Genomic DNA, 9207 nt, shown 5'->3' on the forward strand with positions numbered 1-9207 from the left:
ACATTTTACTGATGCCCCCTTTATAATTCTGCAACTTTGCTGCTTTGGTGCTTTTGGCAGAAGCATCTACCCAGCTCAGGCCTGGATTTTAGGGAAATACCTCTATTTTGCATAGATTCACCTGCTGCTTTTTAGGATCTTGCACATCCAATAACCTGCAAGGCTCAAGTTATTCAGTTTTGCAAGGAATCAGAGGCAAAGGACACAGGACAACCTGGCATGAGACAAGCAGTGCTGTCGGCAGTCCAGAGATTTTGGCAGGTTTCCACGGCACAGAAAGGAGGAGGTGATGTGAAATGATGGACAGGATATTAAACCAAAAGGAAGAAGCAGAGATCCTCCCCAAGCACCCCCTCACTGTTTCTCTGTAAACAAACAAACATGTTAATCAAGGAAGAGCCAAAAGTCAGAATGCACTTTGCAACCAACTAAAGAAAGCCCTAAAAAGGCACAGACAAGCCAAGACACACGAGAATCCTGAAAGAGAAGTGCTAGAAATTAAAAAAGCCAGTGAAACATAAGATGTCAGAGAGAACTCCATCAAGATTAGAAAACATTTTTATTACACTTGGCATTAACAGCTGAAGTCCTCTAACCGTGGCTGAGATGTAGAAGGAACATCTATAACACTCCATTGTATATTAATTTAACATCATGAAAAATGTAATTCCCTGGGAACATGAGGCCTCCTTGGTGCCAGCCTGGCTTTTCACCCTCCTCACTACCCCTGGCCAAGAACACTTCCAGAAGAGGGTCACTGAGCTCTGGAGTTTGCTGTGCCACGAGGCCTTGAGAAGGGAGAAGCCAAACTGGGGACATGACCCCGCTGGCAGGGGAGACACCCCCGTTCCAGAGGAGGGATGAAGCCCCAGTTCCATGGCACTGATGGAGACTTTCAGGGTCAGAAATGGTCCCTGTTGCTGCAGACAGCAGCACACCGTGATACCCCTTGGGTTTTCCACCCTGGCTGAGTGGAGTGCTGTGAAAGGTGCAGGGAAACAGCAAAACTGTGCTGAGAGACACCTCTGCTTGTGAAATATTGGGGGAAATCTCCCAGTTTCTCCCCACTAAAAGGCTTGGCAAGCACTGGAAGAGCCTGACCAGGGAACTGCTCAATCCCCATCCCTGGAGGGATTTAGCAGGATGTAGATGTGGCACTCAGGGATGTGGTTTAGTGGTGGGCTTGGCAGTGGTAGATTTACAGTTGGATTTGATGAGCTTAAGAGCCTTTTCCAACCTAAATAAATGGTTGCATTTATTATTATTTATATAATAAATGGGGTTCTCTGTAACACCTCTGCCAAGCAGGAATATCACAGCTTTGTTTGACTGTCCTCCTCAAGTGTGACCAGGAAGAAGAAACCTCTCTCCTCTGCACAGAGACTTTCCCTTCTTTTTTTCTAGCTTCTCAAAGAGATGCAAAGAAACAGAGACTTTCAAGTGGTTGTGCTGAGGCAGTAATTTCATGGTTTGTTCAGTTCCAGGCTTTAACCTCGGTGCCAAGAATCAGTGCCACATAATGAAAAGTCTAAAATGATTTTTAAATACAGAGGGAGAGAGAGAAATGCAGTGCAAAATACAGCTAAAAATAAAAGAGCAAAAGCAAGCAAATAAGGAATGCTCAAAATTGGCATGGCAGTTTCCTCTGGATCAAAATTAAGGCTTAGTTACCACCCAGTCTAGTGAACCTGGAGTGGATCTGGAAGACATTAAAGATTTGGAATCAAAAAACACAGAGCTGAAAAATTATATTTGATTACTAATTAAAATAAACTGCAAAAATAACAGCAGTAGGCTGCCAATATCATTTGTCCTTCTGTAGTGCATCCAAACACTCTGCGTGGAATTGCACTGCTCAGTCCTTGAAAGAGAAACATTTGAATAAAAATGCATAACCAAGTTTAGGAACTTTAGCAACAGTGCAGAGACATCAGCCCATGTATGTTCTGAATGCTTAAAAACAGGGATGATCCTGCATGGATCAGGCTCAGACTGGTGCTCAGGCTGGATCCCAACTGGAATCCCCTGGGCCCACAAGCAAGGTGTGCAAGGGGAGGTTCTCAGGTGCCAACTCATATCCTACATAAGATATAACATCTTCATTTAATGCATCTTTTGGCCTTTCAACTACAGAGTGTATTGAACTCCAGAAAGAGCCTTTGAACTTCTATGGAAATGGGTTTTTTTATATATATATATATATTTTACCTTTTTTTTTCTTTTTTAACGGGTGTCAAGGATGCTAAAAACAATGTTGCTGTTGTGGATCTCCTTAGAGCTGAGAGACTGGGTGTTGGAGTCTGGAATACAGAGTGTGTGCCCTTGTTTCTGATACTTAGTTATAAGATCCAGAAAAACACTGAATTTCATATAACATGAAATTCATGAGCATGTTTTCATGGTGATACATGAAAACAAATGTTAAAGTTAGATAGAAAAAGCTAAAAGTGTGTGTAGTTTAGAGAGTTTTTTTTAAATCACTGGGTGAAAAAGTTAGTTTAGAGAATGGAGACAAGATGGAGAATTTAGGATGTTGTCCCTTGTCCTTCCTCTTTCTTCTTCATGTTCTTCCCCAAGAGGTTTTTGGGTAATAGTAAGTGATTGGATAGAGAATGCCACAGTGCAGCACAGAAGTGATGGGTCATTGGGTCACTAAGAAAAACAATATACATGTCTACTGTTAATTGGGTAACAATAGGTATAAAGATAAAAGAACTGCGTATTTTGGGGCCATTTTGTGCATCAGACACGAAGTGTGCCACAAGGCCTTGTTTGTACCATCAGAAGAAAGAAATGTACCAGATTGCAAAGATTAACCTTGTGTAGCCAGCCTGGAGAGACCTGTTAAGTTTTGTGATCACCTTTTAATAAACACGAGAAACAAGATTTTAACGAGCTCAAGAGTTTTCATCAAATCACAAGAACTGAGATAAGCAGGGCTCCCCACGAGGGAAGATCCCAAAAGAATTCAGTCCAAAGGAGGCTGAGAAATCCAAGAATAAAAAGAAAAATACAGAAGAGATGCAGCAGAAACAGAGAAAAGATTTTTTTTAGAGAAAAGTTACACTGGGTCTCTGACAAGAGATTAAAGATGGAACTGTGGCCCATGAAAAGCTCAGAAATCCTGTCACCAGAGAAACCTTGTCCCTACTCCCCATGGCAGGGCTCCAGCCAGCACATACAAACCACTTCAAGGGAAGTGAATGTCCTCCACCATGAAACTTCCAAAGGACCAGAGATCTGAAAAACTGATCAGGTGACTGGTTCATTTGTGCTCAGGAAACTCTGCTATGTTTAAAAAGCTCAACAGTCTCTCTTGCCTTTGATAAATTACATACATTAGCCACCCCAAAGGTCTGCTCAGTAGCTGCCACCCCACTGTAACATCTTGCTTTCTTCTCCACAGGAACTCTATAAATTCACTATCCTTTTCTTGTAATCCATCTTCCTCCTTACTTCTGTCAAGGAACCACTTGAGCTTCTTTAATTTAACCAGGCACAATTTAATTCAATTTTCCCAGGCACAGCTAAAAGCTTTTGCCTGTGTTCATGAGAGGAAATGCCTGGTTATCTGCTAGGTAAACTGATTAATTAAATACAAAAGCTTCCAGGACAGTTTTTGGTCTTTTAAAAGCAGTTTCTCAGTCCAGTCCTGTTGTCCCATTTCCTTAATACAGAGTGTCTTTACCTTTGTCTAGAGCCCATGGCAATATTTCAAGACCCTACCAGGGGCAGCACAGGTCTTCCACAGGGCACCCACCAACTCCTGAACTTCATCAGAGGGCTCCAAGGTCAGATATTTTGGCTTCAAGGCTTCTCTGTCCTGTTTTTCACCAAAGTGCATCCATTCCTCTTCCATGCTGTCAAAAAATCAGCAGTCAGTCACTTTGTTTTATGCTCTCTTTTGCCCTTTGGATGCATTTAGCATTGCCCCTAGAGGAAAAAAAAAATACTGGTTTGTCAGATTTCTACCATTTCTAATCAATCCAGAACTTTTCCCCTCCTGGATTCTTTCCCTTTGCCTTTCTGTACGTATTCCCTAGCTCAGGAAAGCAGATTATGATTTCCCCTAGGCCCAGCACAAAACAATACTAATATCTATTTTATGTTTGGTTTCGTTTGGTTGGGTTTTAGGAAACATTGTTTATTAAATCTTTTTTTTTTTTAAACTAAAAATCTGTTCTCACTTAAAAAGCCAAAAATCCCTTTTGAGATGGCAGCCCTGTGTCTTCAGCTTGTGTGTTTGCAGAATATACACATATTTTTTAATATAAGGTGTGTGTATATATAACTATTGCATGAGCCTAACCAAACTCACAAGTAGTAACAGGAGTTTTCAAATAAAATTAGGAAACTTCTACCCAAAGAAAATGGCATTTACTGTGCACTCAAGTGTAACCAAAACTGCAATTCCCAGAAGGAAATGCTGTGGTCTCTTGGGTTTTTTTAAGCTGTTCTTTCTGCTTTCCACCCAGAAGGAAAAAACCTTTTCACTCACAATTTGAATGAATGTCTTTTGGAAAGAGAAAGGGAAAAGGGGGAATATGACATGAAATATGTCTGGCAAGGCAGGGTAGAAGAAGGAATGGGAAAATGCTGATCTCTCTGAGCTCAGCAGGGGCTTGGCAGGCACCAGAGAGGGTCCTGAGCATCTCTGTGCTCCCCACCCTGTCCCTGCTCATCCCTCTTCAGTGCCCAGCAGGATGTAGCCCCTCACACAGGCTTCAGAGATGGCTTTATTGCACTAAAGATCTGTGAGTGGTGCCCTCCTGTTCCTTCTTTTCTACAAGAGGAATGTGTTTTGGCTGCTGAACAAGAACAGGAAAGATGGGTTGTAACAGATAAACCACTTAAATCAACTTTTTTCATTTCATCTCTTCGCCCTCCCCCGGCCATTTGATTCACACAGCAAGCAAATCCACCCACTGAACATAAACATAAATAGATTTTCATGGGAAAGTTCATTAAAAAAAAACCTCAAGCCTTTTTTTTAAAAAAATAATAGATATGTCAATGTTAGCTGTAAGCTAAAATCATTGTCATTCTTACTCTGCTAACAAAATCAAACCTAGAATCTTCCTGGGTAATTCCCATCTTTGCATAGGTCAAATGCATAAATTAAGTTACTTTTCCCCAGGCTTTCTCCACAGCCAAAACAAAGCCAGGATGAGCAATAAATTTCCTCACTAGATGGAGCAAGAGCATCTAGACAGCAGAAGGTTTTGCCAAAGTGCTGTAATGGGACTCTCAGAACTGGGACAGCCCAGCTCCATTTAAAGCCTTGGAAAACCACAGAGCTCTTGTCTTTTATTCCAGCAATGTCAGTGCTCTGCTTCAGTAGCTGAGCAATAATCCAAAATCAGGGGGGAAATCCCTGCTATGGTGAAGGTCTTCAAACTGAGAGGGGTTCTTGCCACCCTCCTCCTCCCTGGTTCCCACCCTCAATAATGCTGTTGCTGACAGAGCTGGACAAACCATGCTCCTGCTGGCTTTGTTTCTGGAAGAACAGTAATTTTCAGTGCTGATTTCTTGTCCAGCTCAGCCCCCTGGGCAGGGTTTGAGGTATCAGTGGTGCAGGGACACCTCAGCTACTGCAAACCCATGGCAGGGATTTGATTTGATTTTTGTAGCCACTGTTGGTTCTCCCTGGCTGAAATAAGCACAATTTTCGGTCACTGATAAAACTCCTCCTGGGGATGACCAGCACAGAGGGTCCAGCATGGAATTCCATCAGTTCAGATAACCTGGAGGGCTGCAGAGTCTCCTGAGGTAGGAGGCACTGCTTGTACTGATTGATGGAGTGGTATTTTCTGCAGCTCCAGTTAAAGCCACCACTCAGTTATTCCTGTTTTCCCACATCCTTAGATCTGTGACAAAGTGTCATCATTTAACCCCAGCTCCCTGCCAGCCCCTGCGCTTTCCAGGCAAACTGCATCCTCTCCTCCTCCTTCCTGAGACTTCACAGTGGCAATTACACAAAAACCAATTTATTTCTTAATTGGAGATTCAGAAGTCCTTTTGTGATCTGGCATTTGATACTCTATTCTGAGGAAAACTTCTGGTGTGGAAAATACCACCGCTGTTCTCTAGGGCTGAAGTTTAACAAAAATATTAACAAAAGAAAATAGGATATAGGCAAGCCTAAGGATTTTTAAAAAAACATTCAGCAATTATTAATTGCTTAATTATCAGCCCTGTTGCCAATTTGTGCCAGCAGAGGAAACAGGACAAACAGAAATCAAACCTACAAGCACAGAAAGTTACAAAGTCCTACAAAAACCATCTCATGTTAACAACAAATCACACAACAAGGATCATTTCTCATCATTATCAGTTGATAATCCAGGATTAGAACAAACCTTTGGTGCAACATGAGGAGGAAAATCCCCTGTCCTCTGTAACATATTTCTCTGCCTTCCAGAGAGCTGTAGCACAGTGATTTTCCCCCAGGAATGCTGGGGAACAGGAATTGCCCTCTTTGCCACCTTCCTTTCAGAGTGTGACGTATTTCACAAAATGCCTGTGTAAATAATATTGCATCTTGAGAAGGTTAAATTTCAACAAATAAGATGCAAACAAAGGCATAAAAATGTTCTTAAAATGCCAATAGCTTTTTTTCCCTCTCCATCTTTCACATCAACACAAAATCTTTTCCTGTTGGACAAAGAAGCACAGACTTAAAACGGAATTTTCTCCTGTTTTCTTAGACTATTTTCTATTAAAAAGGAATTTTGGAAAAAAAAAAAAAAATCAACCACTTCCCAAAATAATTTCCAGTTTTTTATAAACAGAATATTTGTAGCCCAAAGTTGTGGTTTCTCCTTTAATATTTTTAAATCTGTAAAAAAAAAAAAAAAAAAAACCAACATTTTTTTTTTTCTTCTGAAATACTTGAAGGAGAGAAAAAAACAAAACATAACCAGCTCTCCACAATAATAGCATATGCTTGCTCCTGGCTTCTTTCATATAGAGATAACCACACTTAGCTGCAGGATTAGATGGGAAATTTCCAAGTGACACAGGAGGAGGCAGGAGAATTGTTCTTTCTGCAGCTTGCACACCTCAAACTGCTCCATGGTCTCTTTTACCTCAATAAATATCCATGCACATAGTGAGGCTGAGGTCTCTGACTCAGGTTTGCTTCATTTCTCACTGCCAGACTTTGATGACTTTGTTTTTATGGTCCTGAAGGGGAAGAGGTAGATACATTCATTATGGTCTTTCAGGAAATACATTTTATCCCCACCTATGAATATTTTGTCTTGTTTTGTGTGGAAAATGGGGTTGTTGGTCATGCAGCTTGCCCATGTCCCTGATATATTTTGAAACCCCCTAAGTTCCTGCCTGAGTGGAGGATTCACAGGTTGCTCCTGAATTACCCATGGTCTTAACCTCTGACTTTGAAGGTCTTAACCTTTGACTATGTTGGTTGCATACCCCAAACACAGACACTGACAGGCTCAGCTGTGCAAAGCAAAAAGTCCTGAAAGGATCGTTGGGGTCAGGATTGAGCTCTTAATTATCAGATGCATCCAATTAAACTGACTGCAGAGTAATGCTGACATTAATACTGTAAAATATGTTTTACAGTTACAATTGCATCAATGAGAACCGTAATACACCAATTTCCTGAGGCTGTTTTATTTACTTCAAGTGGTTTGAGCTTGAGAAACATAACTGGGAAAGCATAACAAATGCTTATTTCTTGGTGGTTTGCTTAGATTTGTTATGAAGCTGAAATCTAGACACTGGTCAAATGGTTCTTTATGGATATTGGTCAAAGGTCTTTCTTTTTTACTTTAATTTCCTGTTACATTTCTATTTAGAATTTAAAATTGTCTGTCCTAAGAATTTCCCTTGTGGTTGCTCCACTTCAATCAGAGAAATTCATGTGGGCATTTTCTGGAAGCTAAATATGCAGGTCTGAACTTTTTCTCAACTGTTGGGATTGCAGCTTTCAACACCAGAATTCTGCAAAATATTTAACACTCCAATAATGAGAGAAAAGAGCCCAGTTTCCCTCCACCTTGACCTGTCTCCCCAGCAGGACCTGCTGGAGCCTGCAGAGAATGAAAACCAAAAAATTCACCATAACCTGGCTCATTTTGGGCTCTGATGACACAAAATGACCCCAAACCACGTGGCTGTTTCATCTTTATATCTATTTTTTTCACCCAATTAACAATAGACAGGTGTATTGTTTTTATATATTAACAATTAAGTTTTCTATATCTACTTATGTAACTAAAACTGTGACTAACTTACAGCCAATCACTCTTTGTGCTCCTAAAAACTGCAGAATCATGGAGAAGGAAGAAAGAGAGCTAAAACCCACACCCTTTTTTTTTCCTCCATCTTTACTCCATATATTAAACCCTCTAAAATCTATACTTTTCACTTCAGTGACATACTAAACATTCTACTACTTTCTACTTAATTTTTTTATAAATCCTGTTTTACCCAGGGATATTTGGAAGCCTTTCTGTCAGTGACAAATAGGATTAATGCATTTTTGGAGAATAGGACAAACAGAGAAATGTTTCTCCATTTCTGGATTTTTACATCATCTCAGGGTGGTTTTGGGCAGCACAGGACACTGCAGGGCATGCTGGAATGCCCTTTCCACCTAAATGGGATGGAAAAGAAGTTGAAATCATACACCAAGTTTACTGGGTCATCTTTATGGACAGCACAATCCAGCTTTGGGGTAAATGATTAAAAAGGATATAAATGTATGCATCCATGGGGGTTTTTGTATTCTATGTGGATCACCTACCAAAATCAACTCTGCAGCTCAGAAACCAATCTCATCAGGCATGGGGATGCCTCTGTGCAGACAGAGGCTTCTGTAAAACACATCCTAAATCAGATCTAGTCACACTGGAGCTCCCTGAGTCACTGGGGAGAAGAAAAGAGTGGGAGGTCACTATTAATCTCACCTAAATGAAATATCTAAAATAGTTCTGATGATTCACATCCTAAAAAGGACTGCTAGTCCTTCTTATCAACAAAAGGAGCCAAGGGAGAGCCTTGCTCAAGTGGGGGGATATTTACAGTGCAGACATGTCCGAGGAGGTGAGGTAAAGCCTGTCCCATCAGTCCCCCTCGGTAAAGAAAACAGTGTTATTAGGAACATGCTTCATCAAAAAAGGCAGCAACTCTTCCTCCTCTTCCAACTTGGCATCATGGTTGTTTAAATTGAACTGG

General features: G+C 40.9%; 1 long non-coding RNA gene across 1 annotated transcript; it reads right to left on the minus strand.

Moving 5' to 3' along the window:
* Nucleotides 1–2209: 2209 nt before the first annotated feature.
* On the minus strand, nucleotides 2210–8898 carry LOC147653825 (uncharacterized). Its single transcript, XR_015285945.1, has 4 exons — nucleotides 8777–8898; nucleotides 7089–7185; nucleotides 6360–6520; nucleotides 2210–3860 (listed from the first exon to the last, which is right to left on the minus strand). It is a non-coding gene; the product is annotated as an uncharacterized LOC147653825 (long non-coding RNA).
* Between the last annotated feature and the right edge of the window lie 309 nt (nucleotides 8899–9207).

The sequence above is a fragment of the Cyanistes caeruleus genome, chromosome 4 (assembly GCF_971803275.1).
Source record: "Cyanistes caeruleus chromosome 4, bCyaCae1.hap1.1, whole genome shotgun sequence".
NCBI classification, from domain to species: Eukaryota; Metazoa; Chordata; class Aves; order Passeriformes; family Paridae; genus Cyanistes; species Cyanistes caeruleus.